At 40.5% G+C, this 22662-nt stretch overlaps 1 protein-coding gene across 4 annotated transcripts in view; it reads right to left on the bottom strand.

The window, feature by feature from the left end:
- EYA4 (EYA transcriptional coactivator and phosphatase 4) overlaps nt 1-19950 on the bottom strand; it is a 255400-nt gene extending 235450 nt beyond the window's left edge. For 2 of the 4 annotated variants that reach the window (XM_037045714.1, XM_037045712.1), the window contains exon 1: nt 19521-19945. The gene's annotated coding sequence lies outside the window, so the exon portion shown is untranslated. Of the gene's footprint in view, nt 1-19520 lie in introns of all 4 variants that reach the window. The other 2 variants (XM_037045715.1, XM_037045713.1) reach the window with 2 other exon arrangements.
- Between the last annotated feature and the right edge of the window lie 2712 nt (nt 19951-22662).

Below are 22662 nucleotides of genomic sequence, written 5' to 3' on the forward strand. Positions count from 1 at the left end.
ATAACTGGGGAACCAGAATCCAAAAGTTTGAGTTTATAGGACACTCTGAAAAACACCAAGTAGTAAGTATGCTTAAAACAATGAGACAAAAGAAACAGAAATAAAATTGAAGGACACACACACTGTGGAAAATAAATATGCATTTGGAAAAGAGCCATAAAAATGTTTTTAAATATATGCATTGAAATTACCAAAAAATGAACTAAACAGCAGATTAGACTCAGCTAAAGAAACAATTTGTGGCCCTGGCTGGTGTAGCTCAGTGGACGGAGCGCGGGCCTGCGAACCAGACGATCACAGTTTGATTCCCAGTCAGGGCACATGCCTGGGTTGCAGGCCAGTTCCCGGCAGGGGACATACCAGAGGCAACCATACACTGATATTTCTCTCTCTCTCTCTCCTTCCTTTCCCCTCTAAAAATAAATAAATAAAATCTTTAAAAAAAAGAAAGAAACAATTTGTGAAGTACAAGATAAGACTCAGGAAGTATCCATCTCCATAAATGAAATTATTGATAACAAAAACGAACACATACCTTTCCTCTCCAATTTCTCATATCATCAATTTCTCTGGGATCAAGATGGGACCTCTGAAAGTCATATTTTTCATTTTGGGGATGGGGGCAATGTGTAAGCAAGTAAACACGAGGGAGATAAAACACAGCAGTAAGTCTGACTTACCTAAAGACAAGTTACTTGCTTAAATTACGTCCATAGTGGACATTAAGTGAGGATACAATTAAATGTGATGCTATGTGCCTTCCTAAAATTTGGAAACACTTGAGAATTAATTCATCCAGATTCTTATTATTATTTTTTATTTATCTTTAGAGGGGAAGGGAAGGAGAGAAGGAGAGAAGTATCAATGTACGGTTGCCTCTTGTGAGTCCCCTGTTGGGAACTGGCCTACAACCCAGGCATGTGCCCTGACTGGGAATTGAACCTCGATCATGTGGTTCGCAGGCCCGCACTCAATCCACTGAGCTACACCAGCCAGGGCCCCAGATTCTTAATTAAGGCATATAGGAACATTTGAATACATTCTTTCCTCTCTATAAATTTTCTTGTAGAATTGGAGTATTAAAAAATTCCACTGACTTTGTAACTGTATTCAAAATAAGATCACATTTACAAAAAAAAAAGTACACTGCCATTACAATTTCTAAAATCTAAAGAACTTTGTAAGGGCTAGAGTTGTAAGAATTCAAAAAATAATATCCCAAATAAATACGGTGTTGTGGTTCAATTTCATAGTGTGTTTTCATGCTGTACGTTTTGACTTTAAGGATGAATTTGGAGAGAATGACAGAAAGAGACAGACAGAGTATGAACGGAGTCTACAGAGTCTTATTTCTCTATCTTGGGAGCTTGAGGAGTAGAGAAATATATGGGGCTTATTTACAGATCTATCAAATGAGTCTACAGATACACTATTTGAAGTTTCTTAGCTCCATTGAATAGAACCACCTCCATCTCCGCTTTCCTTCTATCAGTTCTTCCTTACATACTAGTTTTAACCTTTACCTTTCAGAACTTCCTCTCTAGTCTGCCCACCAGGGCCGCAAAACATAAACTGAATCCTGTTTTCATATATACGGCAGGCTATCAGATATTAGGAGGGTGCTATCATTCATGTCACCCCTCGATCTTTTTTTCCCTCAGGTTAAACACCCCTAGTTAATAATACCACATCTTTAATAAAAAAAAAGTCTTTCTTTCCAACAGGGATTATGGGGAAGTTCAGTCAACCACAAAAGCAAAATTGCCTCGGAAACGCATTAAATGGAAGGTAGGTATGGACTAGGTCATACTGCATCATTATTTTTAAACCACTCAATTGTAAATTAGCATTAAAGTATAACAGATCAGCATTAATACAGACCAAATATCACATTTATTCTCAGACAAAAAATAGAAAGGAAACCCAATTAGCTGAAATGGAAATGAACGACAATAAATTTTCAAAGGAGTAAGAATGTTCCTTTGAGAAAGACCCTAGGGTTTTATTTGTTTCCTGGTTTGCTGAAGACTGAATCATGCTTGAGGAAAATTAAAGAAGAACAAAACACTAATGTTTAAGCTACAGGAAGATTTGGTCTGCCTAAGACTCGGACGTGTCTGGGCTTGTTTGCAGAATCAGGGGTTGGCCTCCCAGGGCTCCCCGTGCTTTTGAGCCTGAGGAGCCTCTTGGGGAAGAATTTTCCAAGTGGAGAGCTGGTCAGCCATAGCACCAGAGCTCAGTCTGAGTCCTCAGCCTCCGGACTGCAAGAAAAGAGCCAACCGATCAACAACAGTTGTTCACAGGACTCTCTGGAGAGGAAAGAGGTGGAGGGCAGATGGAGCCCCTGCAGTCTTTGGATTCTCTGTCAAAGGGTGCTGGGCTGGGGCCACTGGCTAGACACTCTCTTCAACTGAAATTCCTTGGGGCACCAGCTGTTCCACCAAGAAGTGCAGTCTGACCCAGAAAATGACTATTTGCTTTACATATGACTCTAAAAGCTTGGGGGGAGGGAGGGAGTGGAAGTGAAGAAGGTAAAAGGTTACAATAGTAACCAAAAGATCCCAATGAAAAAGAATTAAAAATGTGAGAAATGAAACTCACACAGATGACTCAGAGAAGAATAATTGCTTCCGTCTTGATTAAACCAAACATAAAGACACCTGGTTGTAGACATACAGATACCAGTCCTTTCCATGCCCTTAACAAAAATACACTTGAACAAACTTTATTGGCTCCCAGCAAAGCTTCGCATCCTACTCATAGGCAGTGCTGTGCCCCACGCCCAGCTAATCCAGCTTGTTTCTTAATGCTTTAATTTATTTTTTCAGGGTCATAAAAATACAATGAGCTTCTTTAAAGAAAATATCTAAGGTATATACATTCCAAATATTATTCCCAGCCCCTATAAAGAGACTGTCCTATGGAAACATTGATTCTTTTACTTGTATGAATAAAAGAATGAATGAAGGAATGAGTAAGTAATTAAAGAATACTACTAAGACACATGTCAGGAAATAGATAACTTTAATTTCATGAACTTTCAGACTGAATCAGGCAAACAGAATCACAGATTTCCACGTCTGCCACGGCTTAACGTACGGCTTTGGGAAAACCTTGTAATTTCTCCATACTTCAGTTTCTCACTCTATAAAAGCAGTATATGGCTTGAAATGTAATTCCCTCACAGCAGTTAGAGTTTTGATTCAACATTTATAAAAACACTTCTTTGCTTCCCCGATTAATAGACGAAATACCGTGGTAGTTGTAGAATAACACACTTTCCAAAAAAGGTAACTGGTCAAATCTGATGTAAAATAATACTTCATTTGAGAAATAAATACCAATCATATTTATTACTTCTCCATTCCATTTGCTAAGTAATAAAAATTACTTGTAATAGAAAAAGTAGTAAATTAATATTCAAGCCAGTTGAAGTGTTATCATCAGAGGCTTACCTATGTTTTGGGGAGCACAGTTGTTTTGTTTTTCCAGGCTGCCCGACATGTTTATACGGTGAAGTCAGGACTGTCGGGCACGGTTTTGAAGGTCTCTAGCGTATTCCCTGGTTTCTGGCATTCTAATGCACTCTACTCTTATAACCATAAAAGTACTCTTGAGTGCTTCTGGAAATATATAACAAATCCTTAATCAATTTAAGAGTGTTTTAACTGCATACATGAAATTTCTTGGGAGGAATATGTTAGCTAGTCTACACACATACAGTACTTAAGTTAGCAAGAGAGTTCCTTCTCAAAGGCACAAAGCCGTTTCCCCACAGTAATATAATTTTCAGTTTTATGTGCATAAGTCCTATTGAATCCCTTAGAATAACAGGAAATTCTGCAGGAAAAAAAATCCCACAAAAATTGATAGCCATATTTCTCCAAGATTGAAGAAATAAGTTAGCTATTTTGAGTTGGACTGCTCTTTTAAGGCACTAGAATATTATTAAAGCTTGAAAAGAATCTCAATTAACCAAAAACTATAGAACTAAATATTCTGAAGACAGTATTCTCCACATATTAAGACTCTAATATACTAAATAACACTAAAGCCAACTGACTAATATACTTAATTTTATACTTTATATATCATGTTATTTTAGTCAGCACTTGAGTGATAATTTTCTGGATTTTGATACATTAATTTTAACTTTTGCATTAGACTGTAACACTTAACATATTTATAAATTATTACATTCATAAGACACAGTGGATATTTTGATATATAGTAGTATTTATCAGTATATTCAGAATGTAATAATCTCATTTATAATAATATAATGTGTATGCCTTTCACCTATATCTTAAAAAAACCTATAATAACATACGTAAGATGCTTAGCTAGAAGTACATTGGGCACACAGTTGGCCTCTAATAGAAAAATGATAATTCTTTACAAATTCTCATCAACAGCATCAGAGTTAGAAGCATTTCTCCTAATAATTCTTATAGTATTTCATGGTGCTGAGTGAAAATGCCATAAATAGGTTATACACTGATTTTTTATTCCTACAAGTTAGGCTAAAAATTATGAATATATATAATAATCATTCATGGAACTGAGTAGCAGCAATTCTTAAGTGCAATATTAACTACATATAACAGATGTTATCAAAGTGATTAATAGAATTGTTTATGTTTATCAGTGAACTAATCCGATTGTGCATGAGTCTCAAGGAACCGACCACTATAACACCTTCTTATGAAGCAGAACACAAAGACTCATAATGTTCAAGTACGCAGAAAATCTGCCTTTGACTTTTATGACACAGATGGAAGAATCATTACAGAGATGTAAGGTGTTATTACCTTTTTGAAAGTATTTTGGCACCATCTATGGACCATGCATGCCCTCTTTCACCTATTAGCCTACAGGTAGAGTTTATCTACAGGAATTTGGGGCAGATATACAGAGAGCTATATAAAAATCATGACTGTAACCCTCTTTGAATAGAAATACCTTCAATAAATACCAAGAACAGTTAAATTATAACACTTAAGCATCTTAAATAGAATTACCCAAAACTGTATGTACTAATATGGAAAAGCACTGAAAACACAGCAAACCAACAGGAAGTTTTAAGAAAACTGATGAACCATTTAAGGTTAAAAATGGAAAAAACAAAGACTACACCTTCACACAGTTCTTACATTTACACATGCATAGCAAAAAAAGGTCTGAGCGGAATCCTGACGAAGCGCAGCAGTTCACCGCGATTCATGGGCTCTGGAAGAGATGGACACGTGGGGACGTCCACTTGTGGCCTTACATGTCTCTGTGCTTTTTTCTTTTGCCTTCGAGTAAATTATAACACACACACAGTAAAATATGCAAATCACAAGTAGACAGCTGATGACTTTTTATCGAATAAACACCCTCGTGTCATTGGCAATCAGATCAAGGTCAAGGGCATTGCCAGCATTCCAGAAGCCTCTCTCCTTCCTGTGTCCAGTCTCTCCCTCAATCAGAGTAATCCCTACCCTACCGGTTTTAGTATGTTGTACAATGTATGGATTGCTTTTGTTTTAAAAAATGATTTTAAAAAACCACTTCAGCAGCATGAGCATCCCTTTTTGAATATTAAGTACACTCAGCAGTTTATCCAAAGCAATTGATTCACAGCATATACTGAGCACTTTCAGTCCTTCAGTGTCTCCCGTGTGAATGCAGTGACTCACTGGCGAGACTCCACAAGGCAGGTGATGTCAGCATTATCATCCCCCCAGTTTACGCACTCTGGAACTACAGCTTTCAGCGGGTCAGCAAATACCTTCCCCAAGGTCACACGCCGAGGTGAGGAGTGGGCAGGGCTGGGATACCCACAAAGGCAGTTTGATTCCGGTACCTGCACCTCCCCATCAGACATGAACAAAGAAAAATAAGAGCAAGATGTAGAGTTGAGAGCACTGAGTGTGCCTCTGGCAGTTCTCTTTTCAACTTCCTTTTGAATAAATCACCTAATGTATCTACGTCAGTATCCACCTGCAAAATGGAGAGTTAGGCTCAATTCCTCTTCTGATCTGATTCTCTGATAAATAATGTGACCCACTGAAATACAGAGCGAACATGCTTCATCATGATGTATGAAATCTTGTACCGCGTTCAGAAATGACTCACACGAGGAAATAAAACCACAGTTTTTAAAACTATTGGAAACAATAATTTTAATTTAATGTTATTTTTGGACATGGGAGGGCTTTCTTTCCCCCTAAATATGCAAGTTAGCGGTTTTGAAGGGTCTTGCTCATCTTTTTGTGGAAAATGCCTAAAAACAAACCACTAGAAACTAAACAAAACTTTTTCCATCCTCAGTTGTGCCTGGAAAAAGACCTAATTTCTCTCACCAAAAAGCTACATATATTTTAAACATACACATCTAGGATTTTGGGTCTCCATATTTTGAAACTGATTGAAAAACACAGAACGTGCTTCCTCCCAGATGAAATCCTTAATTCAGTGGGTTAAAAATTCTTCAAAATAACATGAAATTTATCTTAGCAGAAATCAACCACACAGGTCAAAATGTGTTTCTGAAGAAAACTGGAAGCAGAGAAAACATAGACCTCAACTAGAATCTGTCTCAATTTCAGTTTATTCAAAATACTCATTCATACTGAACATATCTTTTTTTCTGCCAGAAAATCAGTAACACTGGTACAAATGAAGCCATAAATAAGTTAGAAGGGAAACTAATAAATTTGCTTGCGTGACCATAAGCAAAGAGAATCAATCTCCAAAATATAAACAGGGTTCCCTTTTTATAGTTATCTGTCTTTAGATGTGTGTCCTTTGAAGAAATGGACGGAATAGTACAGTTACCGAATTCTCCTAGTATGTGCAGGCCATGGAGCTATAGAGTGGGGAAGAAATGAGCTCTCCCCTCAGTGACTTTAGACTCTTTCTAGAAGTCAGACTCACATATAAATAGCCCCGAAACAATGTGCTGTTATAGTAATAGCCAAAACAAGGTGCTACGGTATTACAGAGAGGAAAGAATAATTTCTGCTTGATCCTGAGGGAAAGCTTCCCGGAGGAGGTGACATTTGAGCTAAGCCTTGAAAGATGAGTAGATTTTTTTTTTTTTGTCCAGGTAGGGAGCAAAAGAATAAGAGGCAAGTAGGTTAAGAAAGTTGAGGCTGTGCAGGACTTTGTGAGACTATCCCAGGCAGAAGAAAGGAAGTGTGTCTAATTGTGTTTTACACCACAGAGTGTTCATTAAAAAATAGGTAAGTCTTACATGAGGATCCACGGTACAAAGAATCCACTTGAGAAAGTAGATATGTGACTTGAATTCTCTTGGGGGAAAGAGAGGGTCTCTGATTTATGAAACCAAGAAGTGTTCATTTGGGAAAACAGGACCTCTGGTTTGCTGGCTATTCTCCAATGACTAAAGGGCTACCAGATTTCCTGCTCAACGTCAAGCATAAAGTGCCTGGATGGACTCGAGGTTTGCTGGGCATTCTCTGTACTTCCTGTCAACACATGGAGCAGAACTCTCCTCCATTGTCTGCAAACTTATGATTTAAACTCCTGACGTACACGCCCCTCCCCGAGTCTCCTGGAACGGCCCCTATCTGTCACTGGGTTGCCCAGCACCCACTCCATCTTTCTGCTAACAAGTAGCTGTGCTAGATCCTCCTCTTCTTAGAAAACAGAAACATATTTTGGTCACATACAATATGCTGTATGTGCAACCACTCCACCCCCTTAAGAGTACACTTCAAAAATTAAAGCATTAATCCAAAGAGGGGTATGAGAGAGAGAGAGACAGGCTGTCTGTTTTCAAGTTCTCTGTCCTGCTTGCTTCAGCAGCGACTGGAAAACGATGTGAAGTCTTCAGGTCAATCCGACTGCTTCCAGGTAGCATGATTACCCACTCACTACAATGAAAGTAAAACCGCTCAAGTAGACAATACATTTGTGTGGAATTTCAGTATATTTGCAATTACTAGTGGGATTTAAAAAGAAATGCTCTACTGTTCAGACCTCATATGGATATCAGTCTAATCATATATTTATAATATTGTTTCATATTTCAAAGTAATTTTCACATTTAACCCCAAGTCCCCTCTCTCATTTTATGTTAGCATTATATGTTCAAATTCCTTTCCTTGCAGTAACTTCTGAAGCATCTTTCAGACACAGCTACAGGAGGCAGAGGGTGGGGCAGCACTCAGACCACGGCCACCTTTACTCAGAGTCAACTGCACACCAACTCACAGATAAAATGTGCGTGTTGAGATTAAATGTACAGAATTACCATGTAACTTTGGATTTGATAATACACCAAAGAATTTTTCATCTGTACTTTCTCCAGATTATACCACTGTTATTAAACACAAGACCCTGGGATGGTTGTATGAACGCAAAGCTAAGCCATGCTTCATTTAAAAATGTCTCGTTATGATCAATGAGAAAATGATTTAATTCATTATGTATTTTACTTCTAGGCAGTTGTGATTATAGGCAACTTGGCTCTTTCTGACACTACAAACTGAATTAACTACAAGTTTCTTATTACTGAACACTTATCTATTGAAAAGGACAAGTCACTGTCATTACTAAAAATGATCCAAAAGTATCTACTAACAAGTAACAGTAAAAATAATAGAAAGAATAGACATATAATTGATTCAGATCTACTTCCTACATACTTTCCCAGATATTCTTCTCCCTCCATTTGCATGCTATTTCCTGAAAAGGAAAATATACTGAAGATAATCATCTGTGTAAAATTTATCTGTATGTTCCCTCTGTGTAAAGTTCACAAACCCACACAGGCTAATGAGAGTTGTTTGACCCTGTGTTTAAACTTGGGATGAAGATATGATGATTCTCTACACTTGACTGAAAATAGAACAATGCTTTCACGCAGATCCCCAGGAATATTTTGACAATATCAAGTAATGTTAAGGTCTAGCTTGGTTATGGGTTCTCGACCTGGGGCAATTTTGTTTCCATGGGCCATCTAGCAATGTCTAGAGACACTGTCATTACTTGGGGGAGGGTGCTACTGGAATCTAGCGGGTAGAGACGAGGGATGCCAACACACACCCTGCGATCACAGGACAGCCACGCACACCCAACTAAGACATATCCAGCTCAAAGTGTCAAACACCAGAGTATGAGGAGACCCCGGCCTAAATACATTGAGAATCCAGGCAAACATCAATATGAGTAGCCTACATTCTTCATAGATGCACCTGGCAGCAATTCCAGGTAGGCAGTAAAAATGGGACCTTGATAACTAACATTTTAATTTCCCTTCCTCCCTCAGCCACACTCTATCAAATAGACAGCACCTCTGAGTCCAAGGACCAGTTACAAGTTCTAGAAACAGAGGTGCTAGTAACCTCTCATTGTCTATGCAAACGTAAAAAGCACAGCAATATTGAAAAGTATCTTTAAAAGCTTATACTTAATCCATCAACCCCTCTGCCCACTGAAAAAAATATACAAATTCTCATCACTGGTGTCTTCAGGTTGGAAAAAAAAGCAATTGAGGAAACTTAAATATTGGCTATAAAATGAGAGCACCATTATAGAATGTTCTTATAATTGTGTAGGGTGGTTAATGCACTGCATAGATCAAAATCTTAAAAACGGCAAATTACTGTATATGGAAGGGTTGGTTACAAGAAACCTCATGCAACACAAATGGCCAAAGCTGAGTTTTGCAAACCTCTAATGTCTTCTCCAAACATAGCTTCAGATTTGCCAAGATCGCCCCAGAATGCCAAATTTGTCCTTGGAACTCTGGGGACTCAATGTATGGTCCTCAGTCTATGTCCCCAGAAGGACTTTCAGTTCTAAGAATCTCTGGAAAATGCTGGGTAATCTAGTAGAGCACAGGTGTCAAACCCGTTTTCACCAGGGGCCACATCAGCCTCCGGGTTGCCTTCAAAGGGCTGGATGTGATTTTAGGACTGTATACATGTAACTGCTCCTTAGCAGATAAGCTAGAGCTTCGGCGCTGCCACTGGGTAGAAACAAGGTGCCAGGCCGGATAAAACAAGGTGGAGGGGTGGATTCGGCCACGGGCCTTGTGTTCGCCACCTGTGTAGTACAGGGAATAGTAGCTAAAGCTCACATCAGACATTATTCTAAATGCTTACATATCTTCATTTGCATTTTGAATTCTCATAAGAGCTCCATGAAGGATCTTCTGTTATACATGAGATAACTGAAGCAAAATCAGTTCAAGTAATATGCTTATCATTGCAGAGTTGTTAGTGTCCGAGCTGGAGCTCCAACCCAAGCAGCCTGGCTCCATATTCGTTGTGCTTGACCACCGTGCTATAAAAGGAAATGGGATCTTCAGATTTCAAGTGCTACAAAATACTCCTGTCTCCAGAAATTGTCAGAGCCCTTGGCTTATCTTCTAGATCAGTGACTTCCTAACAGTGATGTGGGAAGTAAATACATTTCTACATAGATTCACACATATGTATAAGTTGGGCCTGAGTTCAGAATTCAGTACAAATTGTACAGTGTTAGTACCAGAACTACCTGCAGTTTCCCTTAAGGCTGTCATATCAACAGCTGTCCACACTGTCCCCAGTCTCCTGGCAGAGAATGTCCCATGTCACCACCACTGCTCTCATCCCCATTTCCTTTATGTATCATCTACCAAGGTCGCTGGTGCCAATTCAATGCCAAAAGGAATCTCCAATGTGAGGTGCAGTGAAGGAGGGAAGTTTAGTCAGTGGAAAGGGCTCAATCGTGATACAGCGCAGCCGTGGGGCATCTTTTCAATCATGAAGCAGCAGGGATGTGGAACAGCCCTGCTCTGAGGTGGCGGTGAAGCTAGGCCCCTCTGGAAATTAGACAACACTGCTCTGCTCCAGTGAGACATGCTCAGCTTGTTACAGTTTCCTGGGTGGAGGGGTGGGGACAGGGAATCAGTCTTCAGTACCCGGTGGAAGGGGAAAGTATTCTCTCAGAACCAGAGCGGGGCTAACTTTCAGAAGTAACTACCACTGGTCCCTGGTTGGCCCTTCCTCCTACAAAGGAGGACTCCAAATCTTCATAGTTTGATTTGTCTAAAAAAAACACTGTCCTGATTGGTCAGAATGAAACACTTTGATTGGTCAATAAAGATGGTAATAAGAATATATGAGAGTACCTGTACGGCTCTGATTGGGCAGGGAAGGTCTCAGTCCTATTAGCTGAAATACAATTCCAGGAACTAACGCCTTTATAAGGGCTGGCAGAGGGCAAAAACACAACATAGGCAGGCGGTTCAATGCAGGAGGCAGGCAGCTTAGTGCGGGCTTCTCTACGAAGGGCAGCTTCTGTGAGAGGCCCCTGTTTAGAAACAGCTTCCAGGCTCCACATAAATCTGATCCCAGTTAGCCACAGGAGTCCCTCCTAGTAAGTATCTTCTTTTTCGGGGTCAACAGTCTTCACTCAACAGGAAAGTACTGATCCCTACTTACTGGCGATATTTAGATGACAAATGGTAGTAATCACTTCAGTAAATTCTCAGCCTAGAGCAATGTAAATGTAAATGTTACATGTAAATGTGGCAAATGCTATGCTAAAGGTAGAAACTGTGAGCTTTGGCAGTGAAAAGGAATACCTGATTCAGCCTCTGGAGTTCAGAGAAACTTACCAAGGCAGGTAAGTGCCTTGGTAAGTTTCTTGAGTCTTGCGTCTTGAGAAAAAGTAGGAAAGAATGTTTCCAGGGCAAAGGAGAGATGTTTTCCAGAAAGAAAGAATAACATGCACAAAGACATGACATGGAAGTGACCAGGACATATTTGAGAAATGCGGTACTCTATACAGCTGGAGAATAGATTTCTTGGGAGTAGGTGGCAAGAGATGAGAATGGCCACCTGAACAAGGTTCTCAGAATGAAGTTCCCTTTACTACCTGTTAAGAATTTTGGAATTTGTCCTATAGACATAGGGACATTTTTAAAGAATTTTAAAACAAGGAGGGACCTGATTAAAATTGTGAACAAATGTGGGTGAACCTCCTAGGCATGGGGAGGAGAATCTTAGAGACAGACCCAGCATAGTCCAGAAGGGTCCCCCAAAAGAGGCAGTCAAGGTACCATAACTGCATTTTTATGACAACCCCAAAATGACCAAGTGTGTATAGGAGAATTGTCTGCCTAGAGCCAACGTGACAATCTGAGGATTAAACCCGTGACTCTGGTTACCACAGTTAACTCACTATACTAACTCTGCCTTAGAAATGGTATATGCCAGGAAAAAGTAAAACTTATTATAATAGGAGACTAGAAAACCCAAAGTCCTCAAAAACCACACAGGGTAGAAACCCTATTCATCTCCCTCTAATTTCCACGTGTCTGCAACAATGCTGATAATGAGAAGGCATTTAGGAATTTTCTGGGATGAAGCTTGTGAAGACTAGAGTCAACAATTAAGAAAAAAGAGACCTACATTTGAAATCCTGTTGGGTCAACTAAGCAAAATAGAACAGTAGTAGTACCATCTGAACACCTGAGAGTTCGTGTAAGACATTTTGGAAATATTGCGGCTCTTCACATACTCATTGCGGTTTGCATTCTTAAATGACCTACTAGAAGCACAGTTTGAGGTTACTGAAAACCTGCAAAAGGAAATTTGAATGTGGCTCACCCCCCACCCCCGAATTAAATTGGCTAGAATTGCTAGTCATAATCATACACGCATATATATTTGCGTTAAAATACATAACAAAAGAATTAGCAAATTCAAAGACCTGTTGACTCCCCTAGACATCATTACTTACAACATAATGGACACAATAAGGTAAAAAGATTCAGCCTCTTAGAAGATACAGGTGTTTTCCAATCCTTTAACATTAGGGAGCTCAGAATTGGAGGTGAAATGGAATGAACGGGTCACTCCACTGGGTATATGCAAAGGTCTGTGAACTGCGAGTATGGCCTTTCAGAGAATGAGTTCTCCCAGTATGCGACACACCTACTCGATTAAGGACAGAATTTCAAATTCAATGATACTGCTTTTGTGAGTAGAATTAAACTTAGTGGCATACAAATGTGAGTTGTGATGATTTGACTGTGGTCTTTCACATGAAACATCACTTTAATTTTAAAAAGAAAGGAGGAAAAAATAACAGTAAAAGTAGCAATAATTTACGTGAAGACTTAAGATCAGTCCGATCTGTGCCACTGCTGGTGTTTTTTCATAAAGTCTTTAAAGGAATAAAGAGGCTCTAATAACACAAATCTTTGCATGTACACGTTCTATATGCCTCCCTGGATATGGGTAACATTTTAACTATTTTTATTTCCTCAGTACTAAACTGAAATAAAGTTACAGATTGGTTAACAAGAATATTCAAGTTATAATATGATGGACAGACATACCTTGTGATATGTAATTACCCCAGAGACAGTCTGTGGCACTTGAGAGTTATTTTTTTGTTGTTCTGTTTGCTTCTGTTTAGTTTTAGTTTTGTTTTGTTTTGGTGGAGGCCACTCTGACACGCGGGAGCAGGTACCCTGATTCATTCCCTTTCCTCAGAAGACTTGTTCGTGTTTCCCATGGTTCTAAAACACTGGAAGACCCTCCCAGAGGCTTCAGGAAGCAACAATGATCAGAAGGCACCGCTGGTGACCGATTCACAGGCCACCCACGTCCTAAGCAGTGGCTATTTCCAATAGACATATCCAGAGAACTGAACGTTTCTCTAGTGGGCATAGAGTCAGTTTTCACTTGAATAAAAGGGTCTGGGGCTAAATAAACAAGTAGAAGATAAAGATCACTGCTTCAGGGGAAAAAAATTAAAGTTATAAACCAGATTAATAAAAATGAATATGCAAATATTCAGACTTAATGCAAAGTCTGATATCTGTGTAAGCTGAAAAGATTTCCAAAATATGGATGACATATTATAATTTAAACTTGCCTCTAGTAATTCCTAATGCACTCCTTATTAATTGATTCTACATACATGTGTAGATTTGAAAATCATATATAGGATTCAGGCTTAAAACAAGAAAGAGGCAAACAAAAAGTACCTTGTAAAATCAATACATTCTAACCGATGCATAAGGCTTGAAAAGCAAAAGAAAAATTCTCCACGTAAGTTGAATATTAAAAAGATCTACCCACATAAGTTCTTGACATTTGGGGACATTGCAGAGTGACAGTTTCTCCAAGCTAGTCATTTGCCACCAACCTTCATGATTGGGGCTGTTTCAGCCAAGTACTTGTTCACTGTTATTTAATATGCTTCTTTAAATAGGTGCTTTTCAAAATTATTTTTACTTCTTTTTTGGCCTTGTCTTAAACAATATTACCCATAAACATCTAGGCTTAAAATGAAATCTAACATATTTTTCTAATATCCTTAGAAATAAATACATAACTAATAATATAAAGGTAAAATGTTTGCTTGAGTACCACCTACAATGAACTCATATGAGACTGCTGGGAGCAACTGCCCAGCACACTGCCTGTGGACTGGATATCTGGGAGCTCGCTGCGGAGCTCGGGCCCTGGCTCCATTCCACTACATGCATGGGTCTCAGTTTCCTCATCTGTTAAATGGGTATAATGACAGTATCTAATTTATGGCACAGTTAAGAAGATTAAAAATAAAGTGTTTTGCATAAAGTGCTTCTTCAGTAAGTGTCAGCTGTGATGTTACACTGATGATAAATGACAAGGATGGTTACTTAGACAGAAGAATCCAACTATACAAAACCAAACTGGTGATTTTTTATTACAAAATATACTTTAAGATATAAATATATGGGAGAAAATATACTTCAGATATAAAATTTCAAGATGGCTATTCCATATTTGTCCAATTAAACTTCACTTTGAAAATATTTCAATATGATCCCAGCAATTTAGAGTTTACCTAAAAACTTCAATCTAAAAAAAAGCATACTTGTGAAAAATAATATAAAAAAAACCCTAGCATGAGAATAAGCCTTTTTCTCAGGGTCCACAAATGCATTAAAATAAATATACTGCTGTACATAAATAAAAGCTTTGAAATATGACTGTGTTGTATTAAAATGTTTCATACAAGGACAAATTTAGAATTCCTGGTTTTTTAATAGTGTCCTTTTCTTCATCAGCCATGTACTGAAATCTCTGGATGAGGAAAGGGCCAGACCAATGCTGAAAGGTTTCAAATATCCAACTATACTATTATGTCAGTGCTCTCAAATCAATTAGCACCTTTCAATGACAGAAAAGGTTACTGTGAGACTCAGAGGAGTGGCTCTGAAATGGTTTTAAACCACTATATCAATGTGTTTTTGATAACTTAAAATGGTTTCTAGTTTTAAATTAATCTGTTTCATCTCTGCTTCTCAAAGAGTAAAAAGGAGTTAAAGAAATAAGAACAGTGGTGTTCACTTTCATTACCTCTCTACCAGTAAAAACATGGATGGGGACACAATAAGAACCGCAGACTTTCAAGAGCAATACGGTGAATCACAAAGACATTTATTAACGTGCAGTTCCACAAGTAATAGTAGGTGACAGAAATATTTACAAAGTCTCCGAACTCAAAAGCAACCGAAGTGGCTTGTACTGCATTTGAATATGTGACTCTTGTTTATTTTCTTCCACTCAAGTTCAAGCTAAACGACACTAAGTTTGGTGCCATGGACAATTTAACAAACATTCAGTGCTGGCACATTAAAACACATCGAACTGCAAAATGCAGTATTACACACACTGCGATTAAAAACACATCACATCGCACACATTTCTAGAACAAATGCCTTCAAAAGCACGTTCTTTCTTAGTTCACGGGGGAAATTCACAAGAGAAGCAGGTACACAGCTACCTCATCCCATTCCTCCTTGGTGTTGATTTCATTCACCTAGTAACCATTGTAATAAAATCCCCCAACTGTATTTCTGAATACAGTTAGTTTAAGATACTCTACAGGGAGACACCTTATAAGAGTTTAGAATCTGCAAGAATAATATCCGTTTGTAGAAGAAACTATCATGATCATGTTCTCAGTGAAAAAATAACAAGGGTTTTGGTAGAGGGTTGTTCAGCTCTTCGATGGGAGGGCTCTTCTAGTTCTGATAGCGTGCTTTTCTGTTTGTTTTTTAGATGAGTGATCTGAAATATTTACAACCAGACAGTACCTAATTTTAGGTTTTAAGTGCTTTAACAGCTCCATGAAATATGATCAGCAGCTGCAATACAGAACTATGGTGAATAAACTCCTTATAAAAAGGGGCCTGTTTTCACTGAATGTTCAGTGTTCCTGAATTTAACCTAGTGGAAAAAAAAGATAATGAAAAACATAATAAATACTTGCACTCTTGAATTACTTAATACTTCACTAAGTCTTGAAAAGGATTATCTCCCCTCTTTTTGAACTGTGCATAGAAAGTTCCATTGGGTGAAATATGTTTAATTTTATTATTTGAGAGTTAGAATGTGAACTTTCTAACCTCCTAATCTTTTATAACAATAGTTACATTTTCTACATTCTACTTTTCTAAAAATTCTTGATAGTTCGATTCCAATGCATAAATTTTAAAAAAATGAAATACCTAGCCAAACAAATATATTTTTAGACATGGCATCAGTCATTTGGAGCCTGCAACAGACATTGAAAACATGAAACTGGACACCCTATTTCCGTGGCTATGTAAAATTTATTTACACCCCAAATCACAATACAAATAAAAAAGAAACTCTTAGAAAGAAGGGCTGTTTCTTTTTTAACTCCAAGAGGTTTTTTTTTTAAAGAAAAAAAGTATAGCAAAATGACAAATTACTCATTTGCCAGTCTCCCCTCAAAAAAACCAAACTTTCATGCAGCCAATTTTGTTTCAACTAGCTTTTACAAATCCTCTAGAATGCATTATCTGTATTTTTAAATGAGTAATAATTGTTCTTGAACCAATTTATTTTTATATAAGCCTTGAGTTCTTTGATTTTTAAAGAACACATTATTTAAATAAATATTAACTATGAATATGTACAGATAAAGAAAACTTTTCATTTTGTAAAATAGATATTAAGTTTCTAACATCCAATAAAATACTCAGTAATTAATTTAAAAAATCAAGTAATTTTTTATTTCAGTTGCTTGTAAAACCACTAATTATCATGGCCTTAAAATGTTGAAACATACTATTTGCAGGAAATTGACAAAGGAAAACAGGCTTTTGAAAATGACATTGATTTTGGACCTTCACTTGTTATGAAAGACAAGGCTACAGCCCTACTAATCAAGAAAAAAAGGAACAGTTTCCAGATAATCTAATTATGTAACTTTTAAGGCTGTAACTGTTAAAGTTTTTAACTTTCTTGTACAGTCATTTCTGAAAATTGGTTTAACTCTGAATGACTTACAACTTTTAATCAGGTGGAACAAACTATTTTTATGGTTTATAATAACAATAAAAATGGATATAGTTATATCTGCATTTGGAATTGTGGCCATAAAAATTACACTCTGGCAGTCTACCCGCACACAAAACAGTTCGTCTCTTGTTACTACTGCTACTTATTTCTTGTGATACTATTATTTTTAAAAACACACAATGCCTTTGAAAGCAGTCTCCTAAAATGCACCATACCACGCATCAAGCACTTTGTTTGAGGGTTCTCTTCCGGTCACCCTCCCTAGTTTTTGGCTCTTAGGCTCTATACAGGCTAGCCAGAAATACTGTAAAAGAAAACAACAACAACAAACAATGTTTCTGCTTAAGGAGTTCTATGCTGAAAAGGTTCTCAGATATAATCCTTGTCCTGGGGAGGTTTTTAAAAATTAAAAGCCCAACAAAGGAAAAAAAAAAAAAGCATCGTCAACTTGCAATACTGTCAGTCACGTATGTGTAAATGAAACTTCAGAAACTGTTGACGGCGAGCGGGCGGTTGTTAAACGCTCCCGAGACGCCCCACCTCGGTCCCGCAGGAGCCCGCACTGAAACTGACCAGCGCCTGAGGGCGCAAAAAGTGGCTGCTGAGGGAAAGAAGAACAAAATGCCATATTCGAGAAAGACATGTTTCTCTCCATGAGTTACGCTGATCCCAGGGTGCCAAGCCAAAAGGGGTAAGGGAGAAAGAAAACTGTTAAGTATGAGCTCTTAATGTGAAACCTAACCTGTTGGTTCTCTTAGGTATCAGATTTTGGAAGTGTCTGTAATGACAGCCAGGAAAGCAAATTAATGGCCAACAGCCCACTGGGTTTGAACACGAGACTCCTGTTACCTCCTCACAGATCAACTACACAAAACACACACACACACACACACACACACACACACACACACGGAGGTTCTCCACGTGGAACTGCTCTGAAACCAAAACACACTCCCCGTCGTTCTTCTGTACTTCGGCAGAAAGGCCGAGGGACCGGCACTTTCCTCCACTACCCTCAGATTAAGAGGCACGAATGACTGCCCGCTGGGGAGCGCAGGAGACAGGGGAGACGAGACCGTCTCCAAACAACACCCCACCCGCCTCCCTCGCCCCTACACACACTCACCCGACGAACAAACCCCCTAACCTTCCAGGAAGGGGGCAGAGAGGTGGTGAGGGGAGACACCGCCACTCCAAACAGGGAAAAGATGACAAAAATTAAACTGCGCTCTCCAGTTTCGCCACCACTCTGCCAAGAGACTCGGTCGGAAAATTCCCTAATAGCTCCAAGCTGTTCCGAATAACGTATACAAAGAAAGAAACGTCTTTAAAGTGCTACTAAACGAAAGTTTTGGCTGCTGTGTGGCGCAAAATAAAACAAGCACGCACACTGTCTTCTTCCAAATCCCGCTTAACCGCAGGAAGACAGCGAGCCGTGTCCAGTCCCACAGCCACCCCCGAACCAGAAGGCTTGGAAACGAGAGAAAACCTGCTCCCCTAGCCAGGTCCCTTCCTTTGGAGAAGGTGTAATCCCTCCATGGCATTCGAGTCCCGAGCCAATGAACGCGACTCCTCTGACAAGGCGCCTCTAATTTCACGGACCCTGGCAAACTGCATACGTTCGGACCACGCCACAAAAAAAAACGATTAGCGTGGGATGGCCGCAGTTTAAAAGGCCGGTTTATGCCTGGAGCACAAGCACTGACCGTACACACGCACCCTGCACCCAGAAAAGCCCAGACGCCCGGGGCCTTCCCCGGTACCCGGATCGGCATCTTTGAGCCAGGCTCCTTTCGGGGTTTATCACAAAGTAGTAAATGTCAAAGGAAGGATGGAAGGGAGACCCTGGGATGCGGCGATACCGGGGCACAGTGCAATTAGGGAGCGGCGCGTCGCCGGCTCCAAAGCAGCCCCGCAAGCCGCAGGAAGAATCAGCGGGGACCTTCTGGGCGCGGGGGCAAACTCCAGCGCGAACGCACCACGGCAGTCGGCGCGGCCCGGGCCCCCTGGGGTGCGGCACTCCGCCTCCGAACATCCTCCGGGACCCGGGCGCTTACACTGTCCCTCGGCTCACCTTCCCTCCCCAGAGCCTGGAGTACTTTCCCGGGTGGAGTTCACGGGCCCCGTCAACCTAAATCCCCGTGGGCCAACCCCGGGACAAGGGTCGGAAGAAGGGGCACTCACCTCTTGCCGATCCAACCGCCTCGGGATCTTGAAGTTCAAGTGTCCCAGCAGGGGATCCGTGCGTCCGTGTTTTGGTATTTATTCTCGTTCTTTCCAGTGTCGAAGTTTCCCCTTCGCGCTGTGCCTCTGGTGAAAACAGGACATCCCCTTCGTTCACCCCCCCACCCCCAACAAATAGCGTACACAAGTGGGGGAGAAACGGGGCGGGGGGACAAGCCGGCTCCGAGGGGGAGGGGGGAAGAAGAGGAGCCAAAACTCTGGACTGACGACAGGCGGGGAAAAGTAGAAAAGAAAAAGAGAGCGCGCGCCCGGCCGCCACAGTCGTCACTCCCCAGCGTTTCCCAAAGTTCTATCCCCCTCTGAAAGGGGAGCGACAACTTCACGTGGACCGGCTCGAAGTTTTGCGCGGAAGCCGAAAGTAGCCGAGCGTGCGCCGCGCCGCGGGCAGCCTCGCACTTGCGCGCGGGGATGGGGGCGGGGGACGCCGGGGGCGGCGTCCGCGGCCACTGGAGGCTGCCCGAGGCCTGGAGGCAGGCAGCAAGGGGCGGCTGGTCGCAGGGAACTGTCCCTTTTTTATTCGACCTCGGGTGACGACTGTCTGTTGTCATCGTTTGCGGTCCTGCGTGAGGAACCGCTTGGGACCCTGGGCGTCCCCGGTGGCGCCGGGGTAATCTCCGCGCTCTCAGCGCCGTCCCCACCCCGCCCCCCACCATCCGGGCGCCCGCCGGAGCGACCTCCGGGTTGAGGGGAGGGACCGGCGGCAGCACTCCTCTGCCGGGACTAAGGAACCGTTGTCTGTCCCCACCTGCTGCTGCGGGGCAGTCTCTGAGTTGTCTAATTTTGCCGCTACCCTGTCCCTAGTTGTAGGCCACTGTGGACGTCCTGTTGGATTCTTTTCCACTTACCCCAAGGGAGGAGACAGAAGGGACTTCGCCTCTTTGCAACAACGTAAAATAAAAACCAACCCTGTCCAGACTGGGGAAGCTTTTGCTGAAGGGAGGAAATACCCCTTTCCGTGAAGATGTAAGCTGGGAACGAGTAAGCAGTGTGTGCGGATAAGCTGTGCTGGGAAGGGCCTGGGCCCCTTCCAGCTGGGCGCAGGTACAGGCATCCCTCCCAGATGCCCAAAGGTCATGCAGCCACGACTGATTTCCAAGGCAGCGTCAGAGCTTCCCCAGGCACATTGCTGAAGTGACATTTCGTGCTTAAGCTTCCTGCGCAAGAATTATGCGCCCACATAGAACTGCTCACGTGTCTGTATCCCAACCAGGGGCAGAAGCAAAGTGGACAATAAACAATACATAAATTTTGCGTCCACTTAATCACCTCTTCCTAAAACCTATTGTCTATTTCAGGAGTGTCGTATTTGTTACATCAATTGTAAGTGTTTTAATGCACTGGGAATTTACCGAGCATCAGTCCTTATCCTGGCCACTTACAGTACCCGTGAGTTCATTTAATTTCACAACAACTCTATGGTGATTATTTAAGCACTTATAAGAGCTAAGTAAACTGAGGCCCAAAGAAAACTAAGTAACTTTCCCAAAGACAAACCCAGTGGTCTCTAACCACAAAGTTTATGATTCAACAAGCAGATGTCCCTCCACCCCCAACACTGCCTTAGATGTGGCCTGAGAGATTACACGTTAACTGGTATAAATTACTCCCTTTAAAGAATATTTAGTTGTTATATAATGCCAACTAAATTATATGCTTTAAAAACTTCAGGACTTTTCCTGAAGTTTTCTCCTCTCTACTTCATATTCAACTGATAGAAATACTGTCCAGTTCAAAAGCAAAAACAGTGTTGTGTACTTGTAGTTACAGTTTACTTTTGACTGGGTGGCATTATCTACGGGTACTAACAGGCAATGGAAAAGGTAACTCAAATTTAACTGGTAAAGGCATTTATTGCAGCTCTTGCTATTCACTGAGTGTCCTTCCCTACAGATTAGTCGGGGGTGGGGTGAAGGTCAGGCATTCGCCAGGGATCGTGTCCCCTTTACTGGTTCCCAAGGAAGGGTTCTGTGGTGGGCTTGGCACAAAGAGGGTTTGGAGCATCATCTAGAGAACATTCCGGCCTGAAGAGGATGCCAGTTAATATACACTTAAGAAAGAAATATCGATGGACAGACTTCAATAACTTTGCAAGCTTATTTACCCCCATTTCACAGGGAAGAAGACTAAGAGCTCATGATTTTTAGCAACTTCCAAATAAAGGCAGACCTCAGGTGCAAACCGACCCGTGAATACTCCCAGAGGCCACTTTGATGTACTAGTAGTAGTGGAAAATTAGTCATGTTCAGCATGGTGTGTATGTTTCAGCCAAAATATGCAATTTAAATGTTTTGTGGCTTATCCAGTGTCTAGAAACTCTCAAAGGCTCTAGCAAATATCATGTAAAAATTAAATACAATGCTGAATTTAGTACTCTCCTTGTAAGGCCACACAGTTTTGAATTTTATTTTGGTATAGAATGTTAAGTGTTAGTTTGACTTCTAAACAAAGGTTGGGTAAAATAAAAATTTATCCCTTGGTATAGCATATTGTTCACACAAATATGGTCATTTCATGTGTTTCTTTCTCCCTTCTACAATCAGATTTTCAGCAATATTGACTTTGCTTTCAAGTTACTTTGCTCCCACATAATTTTTCTAAATCTAGATAAGAATATGTTTGAAGAAGTTATCCAAAAACCATAGAGATACAGCATAATATTAGGTATTCAACTTCTTTTTAAAAAATCGTTACCTAAGAACATTTTTTCCCGTTGCTTTTAGAGAGAGAGGAAGGAAGAGAGAAACATCAAAAATCGAAATGAGAGAGAAACACCAATTGGCTGCCTTCCATTGGCCCCCAAACTTGGCATTGAACCTGACACCCAGGTACAGGCCCTGACCAGGAATGGAACCTGAAACCTTTCGGTTTGAGGGTGACTCTTCAACCAACTGAGCCACACTGGTCAGGGAATTTATTGAACTTATTACAACGTTCTAATCCATTTAGTCTTAGACATACATATATTACATGTATACCACTGGGAGTGATATAAAAAGTCACATTTTCAGTCCATATTGAGATAAGTTGAGTGTAGTAAAAAAACAATTGTAAGGTTATGTAGGTGAAAGGGTATTGCTTGTTT

The sequence above is a fragment of the Sturnira hondurensis genome, unplaced genomic scaffold, assembly GCF_014824575.4.
Source record: "Sturnira hondurensis isolate 20B ecotype Veracruz unplaced genomic scaffold, ASM1482457v3 Scaffold0004474, whole genome shotgun sequence".
Taxonomy (NCBI): Eukaryota; Metazoa; Chordata; class Mammalia; order Chiroptera; family Phyllostomidae; genus Sturnira; species Sturnira hondurensis.